Source organism: Triturus cristatus, chromosome 8 (assembly GCF_964204655.1).
Source record: "Triturus cristatus chromosome 8, aTriCri1.1, whole genome shotgun sequence".
In the NCBI taxonomy this organism is placed as follows: Eukaryota; Metazoa; Chordata; class Amphibia; order Caudata; family Salamandridae; genus Triturus; species Triturus cristatus.
Window position 1 is genome coordinate 1,636,327,544 of NC_140591.1, and position 13,999 is coordinate 1,636,341,542.

At 46.9% G+C, this 13,999-nt stretch overlaps 1 protein-coding gene across 3 annotated transcripts in view; it reads left to right on the forward strand.

Moving 5' to 3' along the window:
* Positions 1–13,999, forward strand: part of LOC146808464 (transient receptor potential cation channel subfamily M member 2-like) — a 1,747,278-nt gene that overhangs the window by 1,642,687 nt on the left and 90,592 nt on the right. The gene's annotated exons all lie outside the window — the stretch shown is intronic.

Sequence of the window (13,999 nt, forward strand, 5' to 3'; positions counted from 1 at the left end):
ATTGTGCACAAAAAAATAGAAGGCGCCAGCAGACATTTTACACCAAGTGAAATACTCCACTGACTGGCAGTCTGGCATCCAGAATGTTTCCCAATAAACCTGAGTTATGGTAGTAAATCATTGTATGAGGAGAAAAAACAAACTGCAAAATCAAAGTGAAGGTCTCTCAGATACAATCGTTGCAGGACATAGCAGGAAGCGGTGGGGTGGAAGGGACTGTGGAGTGGTCAAGGGAGGTGGAAGGTGGGTTCGCCACACCTGTGAGCTCCTCGTCTTTCAGTTGGGTCACTGTAGAAGAGACTGCTTGAAGCATGCTATAGGAACCCCACCTCTCTATATAGTGCACCACAATGGGGTACCCTGTGCACAGAGGTAGAAGAGACCCCTATTGGTTTACAGAGGTTAAAGTAGATAATACAAATGCTCTCCTTTGTGGTAGTGTCGGAGATCAGTTAGTCTTATCAGAGGGTAGTACTAAGCATTTGTTGAACTCAGAGGCAATAAATGATACACACACTCAATGAATGAAGGTGAGAACAAATCGATAAATCACAGAAAACTGCAATAACCACATGTGCAACTACGCACAATACATTTCCTATGGAGGAAAAAAGGCACGTGGAAAATCAATGCAATGAAATTACTTTCACTTGTCACCTTTTGGAATAAGATTGTTCAGGGGCCAATGTCTAAATTTCAAAGGCTGAGTTCTAGGGAGCTCCCTGGGTTTCTGGGGAGGAACGAGAAAAGGAGGAAACCAGGGGGGAACCCAGAGAAGCAAAGGGGGACTTGGAGGCACGTCCAATGAATCTTGAGAGAGTAGGGAGTCACAAGAGTTTTGAGGCCGCAGGAGTACAGCTGGATTGAAGATGCCCTGGCCAGGCTTGATGGGTACAGAGATGTGTAGCTGGCCAATGGCATTCAAAAAAGCACCTCACAATCAGGATCTGGCACCCTGGAGCAACATTTCAGGAGCTGCTGGGCTACTGTTGCACTGGCACACTGTAGAGTTGGAGTCTGCCTGGACTCGGATTGGGAGGTTTTTGGAGCAAGGTTACGCCAGATATTGGAGCCATTCAGCTCCGGTGGGTCCTGGGGGCCTCAAGACTTGGTGCAGAGGCCGATCTGACCCTCCAGAACATACGTACTTTCGGAGGGCCCTCAGACATTGGTCAGGATGGGGAGCTGGACGACATTTGTAGGGGAGTAGGATCTGCACTTATGTTGCCCCCACTTTTTTTCTGATGTTAACACTGGTTTCTGGCTATAGTCTGGCTGGGACCCTGCTAATCTGGGCCCCTGTCTCTCTGTTCTCTCTAAACAACTTGGAGTGCATATTAGATGCACTAGTGATTGGATACTGTGGTACCTTATGAGCCCCTAGTATATGGTACCTTAGTTACCAAGGGCATAGGTACTTCACAGGCCTACCAGGGGCTGAAGCTTGTATTATGCCACCCCTGGGGAGCAGACTAAATCTGACACCAAAGGCCCGCTACTGCAGCCTGGGTGAGGTAGTGTTAGCACGCCTCACTGAGGTATAGGTTCCCTATATCTCACCATACACACACATAAAAACCTATCAGTCACCCCTAAGGCAGGCCCTATCAATCCTGAGGGCAGGGTGCTTGCTTTACAATGTGAGGGGGTGCCTCTGCATGAGCAGGGCCCCTCTGCAGCTGGCAGAGTCTATCCTCTGTGGCTGTTTGTGGATGCGATTAAACCATATACTCTTAAGTGCATTATAACCTACCGGTAAATGCTAACTTTGGAATGACTGCATCAAAACATGTCGTGTTTGGTGTCAAACAACTTGGAATCATACCCCCTCACCAGTATCTGGTGAGGGAGTATGATCCCACCCTTCTAGAGGGGAAGACATGTACCTACTGTGGAAACACGGTAGAAATCTGAAAGAGCCCTGGCATCACAAAATGGATGCCACCAGCACAGACACTGGGCTGCCCTCCTGCTGCTGACCGAAACTTGCAGTGGAGGAGGCCCAACAATAGGTATCCTGTCACAAGGAGGTGTAACCACCTTCCAGACAGGATTTAGTGTATTGGGGCTGGGTGGGTGCACTCCTAGAGTGCTTTGAAGTCCTGCACTGGGGGAGCAGTAGGCTCCTCTGTGCATATGCCAGCTCAAACCGGTTCAGGGGCTACTTGCCCCTGCTCTGGCGCGAAACTGGACAAAGGGAAGTGGGTGTAGCCACCCACTCCCCTGACCCTCCCATAGGAGGGGTCATAGAGCTAGTCCCTCCCTTTCCTTTAGTATAAGATAGGGAAACCTTGCCATTGCAAATCAGATATCCCTGGATGACGCTCTACATGAAGAATCCTGGCCCTTCGACGTTCCACTACCTTTGGAAAACTGAAGAATCTCCCTTGGAGTCAAGGAGTGACTCCCCTGCTTGTCAGGCACCAAAAACTTGAAACTACGGTCGCAAACTTTCCCGCTCCCGCTGGAGTCCAAAGTCCCTGCAGCCCTGGAAGTGGATTTCCTGACTTCTCGATAGCCATTGTGAGTCCCCAGCAAAGCTGATGCGAGTGGACCCCACGAGTGACAAGGAACAGCAATACCCGGGTACCGTGCATTATTGTCAAGTGCAACCCCTTCACGACATTCTACAAACTTGTGCATTAGACCACGTGTGGCCCAAGCCTCCAGCAGGATTTTCACCGAAAATCAGAGGCCTACCTCATCCCGAGTGACCGTGGGCTCCTGTGAAGTGAATCCTCATGAGGCATCTTTGCGATCCCTTGCCCGATGTCTTGTGGGTCCCCTGAAGACTTTCTCATCAAACCAAAGGGCTCCCCTTGTTGCTCCAGGCCTGCCCTCACTTATCCTTGCTGGGTGAGTGTCTCAGACCATGCTGGTCTGCACCGCTGACTTTCTTCATTTTCCACAAGACTTGCTGTTGCCAAGGCTTTTTGGCTCCAATCCAGTTGCCCACACCTCAGTAAGCTGCAGACTTCGTGGGACACTCAGAATCCAGCTCCTGGTCATCATCGATGCCTCCTGAACCTCGTGGCTGAAGAGACAAAACGCCCTTGATCACCTGAAATCACCCAACGACTGTGGGCATCCATCTTCCTGGCCCGGGTCACTGGCAAGTGACTTTGAACACCGTCTCCTCTGCTTTCAGGTCTTCTTTCTTCTGAATCCAACCTTGGATTCCACCGGACACTTCTCCAGTCTTCACAAGCAGCAAATCTTCTTCGGCTTCCATTGAAAATGACGACGCGACCCGACACCAAAAGACACCTATGCACCCGGCTTCCCTGGGTGAGGTAACTCGTGCACTCCGGTGCTCCTGTGTGTGTTGGCCCTCGAATTACTTACCTTGTAAGTGGCTTGCTTGTAGACTCTCCCGAAGTACCCTTAAACTTTAAAAATCAAACCGCAACTTGCTCCATTGAAATCAATAGGGAACCCGCGGCTGTGTTCTCACACTGCATGCGTCTCCCGTGGGTCCTTTACTTACCTGCCTTGGGTGGATTAGTGAGGCCCCAGCAATTCTATAGGCCCTAGGCCTTGTCCCCTTGCAAGTCGACATTCCTAAACCTCTTTTTTAGTATATGGTCTGGTACGCCCCTAGGGCCCAGCCATATTTGTGCTTAACTTATTGTGAAACGTTGATATTTGCATATGTTCCTGACTTCTAATCTCATAAAGAGATTAGTAGAGTGTGTCTAGTAATAAATACATATATATTTTATATATATACCTGTGTGGTGTCCTTTCATTTGGTAATTCAAGAGATTATAAGGTAAAACAAGCTGCTTTACATTCCTCTGAGACTTAGCCTGAAGGCTGCTCTCCACAGCTACCACTAGGATAGCTTTCTTTAAAAGGTTGTCTTAAACCTATCTACCATAAGAGTCGCATTGGACTGGTGCAAGGTGGCCACTAGTGACCAGCATATGCCAGGCCAACTTCTCACAACATTGGACCGGCTGCATGAAGATATTACCTCTATCTTGAGGGAGTTCCTTGGCAATTTGCAAAGTGCTGATGACCTTCCGGGGTGTGTGGATGCCACACAGTGATGAGATGAGCTGGAAGATGGTGATTGTCGAGTTGTATGGCGGTAGGCAGGAGTTTGCAAGCAAAGTCCACCACAAGGTCTGCGGCTCTCGGTCCAACAGCATTTCTCCAGTATTGGGGTGTCTTTCATAGATTCACATGCTTGAATATATTCACCGTCGTCTGAGTGGGAGTCCCACGGTAAATAATATAGCAATATATACAGTGATAATATATATATATATATATACCTATACATACGTAATCATATAAAAACAGAGATATAAGCATATAATAACCTCAAGAATGTCCCTATATGAAATTTCCATAGAGATACATGGAAAGAGAAAAAAGACATTCGCAGTCTATCTCTTTCATTATGTTAGTCCGAACTCCGGCCAATCAGGCGCCAGCTCCTCTCTAGAACCTTCTCCTCAGAGCTCCTCACCTCAGATTTTCTACCGCACGTCGTGTGAAAGGGAGTCTCCCTGAGCTCTGCTCAGTTTTTTCTCTTCAGGATGACTTCAAGTAGAAGTCTTTGTTTAGACCTTGTTCTTTTGTGGAAAGCTACGTTATTCTCAGAAGATCCACACAGTAAGTGTATTTACTGTCTTTACCCTTACCATGAAGTGGGTGAATGTAAATTCTGTAGAATTTTTTCTACAAAGATCTCTGAAAGACAGGGAAGGCCGTCTCTTGTTGTGGCTCCAGAGACTTAAGGATAAAGATGAAGTAATTTTCTGAGGTAGAAAACTTTACTTCTGGCCGTTCCCACACAGCCTCAAAACGCAGTAGTGTACAGGAGTTACCTACTCCTTTCCTTAAAAAGAAGAAAATGTCTCTGACTATGACATCTGCCACTTCTTCTTCTTTGAATTCTGCTGTCGCCCACGAGACATAGTTCTCAGGCTAGTGAGGTTTTCAACTTTCCAGTTTCTCAAAGATGGCTTCATCGTCTACGATGGCTCTGTCTACGATGGCTCCGTCTACGGTGGCTCCGTCTACGGTGGCTCCGTCTACGGTGGCTCCGTCTACGGTGGCTCCGTCGACGGTGGCTCCGTCTACGGTGGCTCCGTCGACGGTGGCTCCGTCGACGGTGGCTCCGTCGGCAATGAATCTTTCGATGGTGGTTCCGTCGAAGATGGTTCCGTCGACGATTTCGTCTACGAAGATCTCTTCAATAGCCTTCTATGCCTCAGAGCCCGTCAACTGCAGTCTCATCGGTGAAAATAAGGGTTTATTAAAAAAAAAAAAAAAAAACCTCTTCTGCACAGAGGTCATTAAAAATCCAAATCTCTTCGACATATACAGCGACTACTTCGTCCTTTGCTGCTGTTCCTTTAGTACCATTTTCACCGAGTACTTGACAAGATATGTCGGGTGAGGTTATATCGGTGGAGGATTCCCGCCTTCCTTCACCATTGTTTTACCACTGACTCAGATCAAGATTCAGAAGAAAGTTTAGCTGAATCGGTTGTGACAACTATAATCGGCGGTTTTTCCTTTATCACCACAAGTGTCTGTGGTTCCGCTTACTCCAGTGGTGCCAACAACTATATCGGAACCGGTGCCGGCTCCAATACTTTCTGTGGTAATACCTACAGTACCGCTGAGACATTCTTCAACTCGGACAGTACCTCCTCATGATACTGAAGAAGAAGAAGAAATTCCTCAGGACAGGGAGGATGGTGAGATTCTCGATGATGGATGATGATGATGGTATGGCGGAGTGGGATAACTATCATGCCCAAACACCATCTCCCTCTCCGGTGCTACCTGGTGACTCACCACATGTTGATATGCAAGTTCCACCAGTTAAGGGATAGGACAGCACTAACGTTCAAATTAACAAAGGATTATTTCCTGTACGATTTCAAAGATCAGCCTGTTAAACAAACACATACAATCCCTATAATCGAATTTATTGGGGAGGAAGGCAAAAAGATTATGGAGGCCTCATAGTCTTCCAGCACGGGTGCCTAGATTGGAGAAAAAGTACAAATTACCATTAGGAGCACCAGCGTGCCTCACTGGTCAAGCGAAGCCAGATTCTGTAGTCACACAGGCAGCGCAACGCCGGGCTAGAAACCCTGCATCTACGATCACTGCACCACCTGATCGTGGTTGATGTCGTTTGGATGCCATAGGGTGAAAATTCTCTTCGATGGCTTCCACCATGGTGAGAGCAGCTAATGCTTTGGCCATCCTGGGTCGTTAGGACCGTCAAGTATGGGCGGATATGTCAACACTAGTTGAGCAACTGCCGGAACCGTCAAAGACCATGGCATATGACGAAGAAGAGGTTTATTCGGAGATCAGGTGGATGAAGCTCTCCAATCGATAAAGAAAGATACAGATACTGCTCGCTCTCTGGGCACATTGCAATTTTGAAAACAACCCTTTCGGGGTGCACGCGGACGCGGCACCTCCTCTAATTTTCGAAGAGGAATCAATCAATATCGACCTTATAACCAGGGTTCAAACCGATATTCCTCTAACCAACAGCAAACTTCTCGACAGCAGTCTTCCAAGACTTACAGAGGAAAATCCTCTTACAAGGGTTACACTCCTAAGAGACATGACTTCCATCAGTCCCAGAAAATTGGAGATCGAATCTATCGGTACTATTTTCAATGGTCCTCCATACAAGGAACCGTTGGGTTTTGGAAATTATAGAAAGAGGTCACACTTTGGAGTTCATCGAATTCCCTCCACCCACACCACCTACCGGACTGCCACAGGCTCATATCGAAGAACTGTTACAACAAGTTCAATTTCTATAACACAAGGGAGCCATAGGAGTAGTACCAAGATCTCAGAAGAGGGAAAGGATTTATTCCCGATTCTTCCTTATCACCAAAAGGAAGGGGGAATGGAAGCCCATTCTAGATCTGAGGGCTTTCAGCAGGTATCTAAAGAAACATTCTTTTCGTAGGCGAACGCATGTAGAGATCTTGCGATTATTTTCACAAGGAGATTTCATGGAAACAATCGACCTCCAAGATGCATATTTACATATCTCCATACTACGACAACATCGGAAATTTCTTCGTTTTCGAGTGGGTCGAGGGGTTTTTTCCAGTTCAAAGTTTACCATTCGGACTACGCTCGGCCCCTCGAGTGTTTACAAGGGTGCTAGCCCCTGGGGTAGCGTCCTACGTTCCAGGGTGTTCAGATCTTTCCATTTTTGGACGACTATCTCCTAAAATCACAATCGAAAGTTCAACTTCTACAACACACACATCTTTGACAGGAGGTGTTTTCGCGCCTTATGGCTCTCCATAAATACCACAAAGTCCCATCTACAGCCTTCTTATCGCACGGATTTTCTGGGAGCAACTTTAGACAGTGTCAGCAAGGGCACTTCTCTCCCAAGACCGTCTTCAAAAAAAATAAATCTCCGACTGGTAACCCTTATCAGATCAAAAAAGACCCGTTTCTGTAAGAATATTGAAGTCCTTTCTGAAAATGGTGTCATCATGCAGTCCATTGATCCCTCTTTACAGATTACAGACACGCCCATCCAAGGAGTACTGGAGGTCCAAGAACGCCAGGTTACAGGTTTCTTTAAACGATGTTGTAATCGTCACAGATCGGATGAAGTTGGCGCAAAGGTGGTGGACGCAACCGTTAAATCTAACGAAAGGCATTTCTTTTCTGACAATGGTACCAGACATGACAATAACAGACGCCTCTCTGGAAGGATGGCGTGCTCATTTGGAGGATTTATCAATAAGGGGAAAATGGTCAATATGTCAAAAAACCTGGCACTTCTACAGGTTGGATCTCATGGCTATATATTGCTGGCTCTCAAAGCTTTTCATCCTTTAATCCAAGGAGAATCAGTCCTGATACAGACAGACTATACAACCTGCATGCACTATATAAACAAGCAGGGCAGGATAAAATCTCCGAAACTGTCTCGACTAGCTCAGTCGATTTGGGATTGGTCTGTCAACCATCGCATCACGATATGCAGCAGTTAATCGACCGGGGGTGTCCAATATCCTGGCGGATTCCCTGACCAGGTCCTCCTCATCGACCCACGAATGGGAGTTGCATCAACCAACTCTAGAGAAGATATTTCAACGATGGGGTCGCCCACAGCTGGATCTCTTTGCCACACTAGAGAACCGGAAATGCCGAGATTACGCAAGCTGGCATCCCCACAAAAGATCTCTGGGCAATGCCTTTTTGATGGACTGGTACGATCTGTTTGACTACGTTTTTTCTTCCCCCAATCCCACTCGTACCTCGAGTTTCTGTGGAAGATGCGGAGGCAACCTTGCCATCTACTTCTATAGCCCCCCGTTGGCCTCGGCAGGCATGGTTCTCAGAACTACTCCTACTGTCTCAATGCGAACCAATCATTCTACATCCTCGTGCAGATCTACTCACGATGGACAAGGGGAAAATTTGTCATCCGAATCCCTCCTCACTGAGCTTATCAGCTTGGAACCTGAGCACTGTGAATTTGCCCATTTGGATATTCCACAGGACTGTAGAGACATTTTAGCTCAGGCGAGGGCTCCTTCTACGGTGAAAACGTACAAATTAAAGTGGAAAAGGATTCTCCACTGGTGTGCATCTAATGGGGTGCACTCGTTTTCACTCCACACCAGAACAATTGTTACCGTTCTTCTTGCATTTAGCTAACTCCGGGTTCTCTCATGCAACCTTAGGGGTTTTTATACTGGCGGCAATTTTCCGTTTCCGTCAGGATGGTTCAACTTCCCTTTGTTCTTCAAGGATTATCCATCAATTCGTCTAGGGGTTATTTTGCAAATTTCCTCCTGCTAGACGCCCTCCCCCATTGTGGCATCTGAACATCGTAATGGCTCAACTAATGAGACCACCGTACGAACCGATTCACAAGGTCGAGTTGTAGTATCTAACATGGAAGGTGGCTTTTCTTCGGGCGCTAACGTCTTCACGTCGTGTCCCTGACATTCATGCATTTACAATAAATCCACCTTTTTCCTACAGTTCAAAACAGATTCTGTAGTATTGCGTACAAATCCAATTTTCTTGCTGAAGGTGCCTTCAGACTGTCATATCAACGAACCAGTGATTTTAAGAACTTCTTTGCTATCCGCAAACTCCTGCGGAGCAGAGATTACATTCCCTGGATGTGAAACGATGTTTAACATTCTACATCAGCAGAAGGGCTGCTTTACGAAGGACTGATCAACTATTCATAGTTTATGGACGCTTTCACAAGGGTCGTCCAGTGACGAAACCAACTATTGCACGTTAAGTTTTCAGCTGCCATCGTCTTCTGCCATCAAAAGGCAAACAAGCCATTGCAGTCACCAGTGAGGGCTCACTCCACCAGAGCAATGTCTTCCTCAACTGCTTTATTTGCTGGAGTGCCTTTGCATCAGAGCTGCAGAGCAGCTACGTGGTCGAGCAGACACACGTTTACAAGACACTATTGCTTGACAACTTTAAACGAGGAGGATGCTGCAGTTGGGCAGGCAGTGCTTCGCAATCTTTTTAAATAAGATTAGCCTCTTCCTTCCCTCCTCCATATTGTTTCCATTTATAATTGACATAATGATGCATTTATACTGTTACAGTTATTCAGTACTGTCATATGCATAAGAAGATTGATTGTCATTACAATTTCGAAGCTGTGTGATCATGGAAACAATGATATTGTTACTGCTAGCTATTCTATATTCAAGCATGTGAATCTATGAAAGACACCCCAATACTGGAGAAGAACAATTGTTATTTACCTGTAAACAGGTGGTTCTCCAGTATTATTGTCTTTCATAGATTCACATGCGACCCTCCCTCCTCCCTTCAGAGGCTCTCTTCTCCTCATACACTCTGAGTCACTATGGTGCTACGAAAATCTGAGGTGAGGAGCTCTGAGGAGAAGGTTCTAGAGAGGAGCTGGCGCCTGATTGGCCGGAGTTCGGACTAACATAATGACAGATAGACTGCGAATGTCTTTTTTCTCTTTCCATGTATCTCTATGGAAATTTCATATAGGGACATTCTTGAGGTTATTATATGCTTATATCTCTGTTTTTATATGATTACGTATGTATAGGTATATATATATATATTATCACTGTATATATTGCTATATTATTTACCGTGGGACTCCCACTCCGACGGGGAATATATTCAAGCATGTGAATCTATGAAAGACACCAATACTGGAGAACCACCTGTTTACAGGTAAGTAACAATTGTTCTTCTTCATCATGTGTCCATAGAATCTAAGATTAGGGACTGGGGATGCCACCTAAATACTACATTTAGCAGTGTTTACTACAGAGTAACAGGTAGTGTCCAATGGGCCCCTAACCTGGGGTGTCTACACCCTCTATTATGCCCCCCTCCTGTGGGAGAGGAACATAGCCCTTGCCCTGATTGGAGAAGTCCCACTATCTTCAACAAGATGGGCACTAAAAAATGTGCTTCACCTCGCCTGCAGCACCTGAGGGGTAGAGTTGGCAGAAGGAGGCATACCTCCTATTCTTTCTAAATTTTCCCACCTGTTTTCCAACCAATAGAGGGTGAGGACAAGATGGGGACCTACTCCTTCTATCAGGAGAGGGTGGGTGACGTGTTTCATAGGTGGTAATACCTTTAAAGCTTCCTGCCACTGATGGCTCTTCCTGATCGGAGGAAGTTGTGAACACCTTCGCCCAGGACAGGCTTTTTTCTCTACCTCTGAGCATGCTGGCGCCCACCCCATGAAGTCAGAACTCTGTCTAGTGATGGCTGGCTGGCTTACATCAGTTGATGACCACACTATGGGTTAGCAGTTTTCAGGGGAGGTCTATTAAGACAAGATATTTGGTACCAAACATTTCATAGTACAGTCAAGCCATCACTGAGCTGGGGATCTCGTAATGATGAGTGTCCAGTCCACTCTTTATGGATTCCCTGTTCACTTACCATTTCCAAGAATCTACATGGATATTGCAGAGGCACATCCATCTACTGAGGCAGATACGTCCTCCCAGAAGATATAGTGCATTCTACCTTGGAGCTACAATGCCTGTCAGAAGGGTGTCTAACCCATATCCCATGCAGTGTTTAGGGGTATGGCACCCAGGTATGCCGCCCTTGTTGACTCTTCGGTTTTGACTACAGCCAGGCATGCAGTAATGTTAATGTTAATGTTGTAGACTTGTAAAGCGCACAGCTACCCCAGCAACGGGGCGTCCCGGCGCTGTAGACCGCTGGGGAACCCGTCCTGGCTATCCCTGTGAGATGGTCCCTTTCTGGGTATCTCCAAGGTGAAACCAGGCATCCCCGGCGTCTGTGGGGGGCCGTTGTAGAGATGAGGCAAGCTTAATGCCCAGAGTTGCCGAGTGTGTTCCTGGTTAGAGTAGGTACCGAGGCGAGAATTATCGAGTCCATTTTGACCCTGGTCCACGACCCTGCCGCGTCGGGAATTGAACCCTGGTCCCTGGCCGATTCTCAGCTTACGGGTCTGCCGCCTCTAACTAGTGAGCCACACCTCTCCAGTATGTGATGGGAGTTTGCATGGCCCTGGTGAGGAGACCCTAGGGTGGCAGAATTAATGCTGCTCCCTTTGGGATCCCTCTTCAGTGCCAATGCCTTATGTACCAGGGGTACCATTTACTCGGGACTTACCAGGGCCACTGAAGTTGTGCCAATTGTGGAGTAAAGTTTAGGGAAAGAGCTTCTGGCACAGGGGATCTGGCTGTCAGGGATCCCGTGCACTTCCAGTCAGAATTACATCATTTAAAGGCAAAAAGTGGGGGCTAACCATTTCCTAAAGAGGTGCTTTCCTACATGACCCCACCCAACAGAGAAAGAGGATGAGACTAACCTCCCCTAGAGAGTCTTCATCGTTTAAGTGGAAGAACCTGGAAAGTTCGTCTGCAGTTGCATGGCCAGTGCCAGGTCTGTGCTCCACTTCAAAGTCCATTTCCTGTAGAGATATGGACCACCTTAGCAGTTTGAGTTTTTTGCCTTTCATTTGCAGTAACGACCTGAGACGCCTGTGGTAGGTTTGAACAAAGAAATGAGAGCCAAATATGTTTGGCCTCAGCTTCTTTTGGAACCAGACCACAGCAATGGCTTCCCTCTCTATGGCACTCCGACGCTGATCCCTGGGGAATAGCCATCTACTGATGAAAGTCACTGGCTAGTCTTGACCTTGGTCCTTTATTTTAGATAGGACCACTCCCATCCCATTTATTTTCAGAGGCATCTATCTGTGCAATGAATTGCTTGCCATAATCTGGAGCTTTCAGAACAGGCGCAGGGCACATTGCTTCCTTCAGAGTGTCTAAAGCCATTTGACAGCTCACTGTCCAGTTCATCTTTTTGAGCATTCTTTTGGAGATCAATTCTGTGAGGGGGTCACAATGGTACCATAATCCTTTACAAACCTCCTGTAGTACCAAGTCGGGCCAAGGAAGGCCCGGACTTACGTCTGCATTGTTGAAGCCACCCAGTCTAGAATGGTCTGGATGTTGGGTTCTAAGGTTTGAACCTGGCCTCTACCAACATGGTGACTCATGTATATAACCTTTCCCTGCCTTATCTGGCACTTGCTTGATTTGATAGTGAGGCCTGTGTTCCTCAGAGACTCAAGTACTTTTTCAAGGTGGATCAGGTGATCCTGCCAGATGGAGCTAAAACAGCAATATCATCTAGATAATCTGCACTATAGTATTCCAAACCAGAAATTACTTTGTTCACCAACCTCTGAAAAGTAGCAGGTGCATTTTTCAGAACAAAGGGCCACCACAGTAAACTGATAATGCCCATCTGGGGTAGAAAATGCTTATCTTTCTTTTGCTCCTGGAGTCAAACCTGTCTGCCAGTACCCTGATGTGAGAAAAAAGGTACTCCGATATTTGGCTGCTCCCAACCTGTCAATAAGTGCATCTTCCCATGGAATTGCGTGTGCATCCATTTTGGTCAAATAATTGAGACCGCTATAGTCCACACAAAACCTCATCTCTTTTTTACCACCCGGGGTATGAGGCTTGGTGACTAAAATGCCTGGGCAGGCCCTGGGGCTCTCAGATGGCTCTGACTCTTAATTCCAACATCTTACTTACTTCATCATTGATGTTCTCTTTCACAAGATCAGACTGCCTGTAGCTTTGTTTCTTGACAGGTAGGCTTTCACCGGTGTACACATTATGGGTGCACCTGCTAGTCTGACCAAAGGTCAAATAGAAGAGCTCAGCAAACTGCTTTAGGACTTGCCTACAATTTGTCTGCTGTTGAGCAGTGAAGGTGTCTGACAAGACCACTCCTTCCAGTGGCTCATCTTTTCGATTGTTGTAAAGGAGATCAAGGAGAGGTCTACTTTTTGCTTCCTGATCCTTATTGGTAACCATGAGCATGGCCACTTCTGCCCTTTCATAGTATTAGTTAAGGTTGTTCACATGGATAACACTTTTGGGGTTCCTGCAAAAGCCAAGGTCCACCAAATAGGCGATCCCCCCTTTTCTTTCTATGATAGGGTGGAGTCCACTCCACTTATCTTGTTCAGGTAGCCAGACATGAAGTTGGTACATACCACCTCCTTAGGAACCCCAACCACTCAAAGTGGAATTAAGGGGGCCTTTGTGTGGCCACCTTTCTTGCCACTGGCTTTGACATGTGGCACAGGGTTTACAAAACCCCTTTACCTTGCGGTACATCCCTGGCCAGTAGAAGTGGCTGACTAACGTGTTCCAAGTTTTGGTCTGGCCAAGGTGTCCATCTAGGAGGATGTCATGGGAAAAAGTGAGGAGGAATTCTGTAAATGCCTGAGGCTCTACCACTCTCCTAGTGGCACCAGTTATGGGGTCTCTGGCCTCAGTGTAAAGGATCTCCTCCTTCCAATAGGTCCTGTGGGAACCACTAACTTGACCTTCTTCCTGTGAAGCAGCTTGCTGTCACAGGCTTTCAAGAGTGAGACAGGTGCTCTGCCCCTGGCACCGTTGTCCCCGAGAGGATCCCCCTGAGCCCAAAG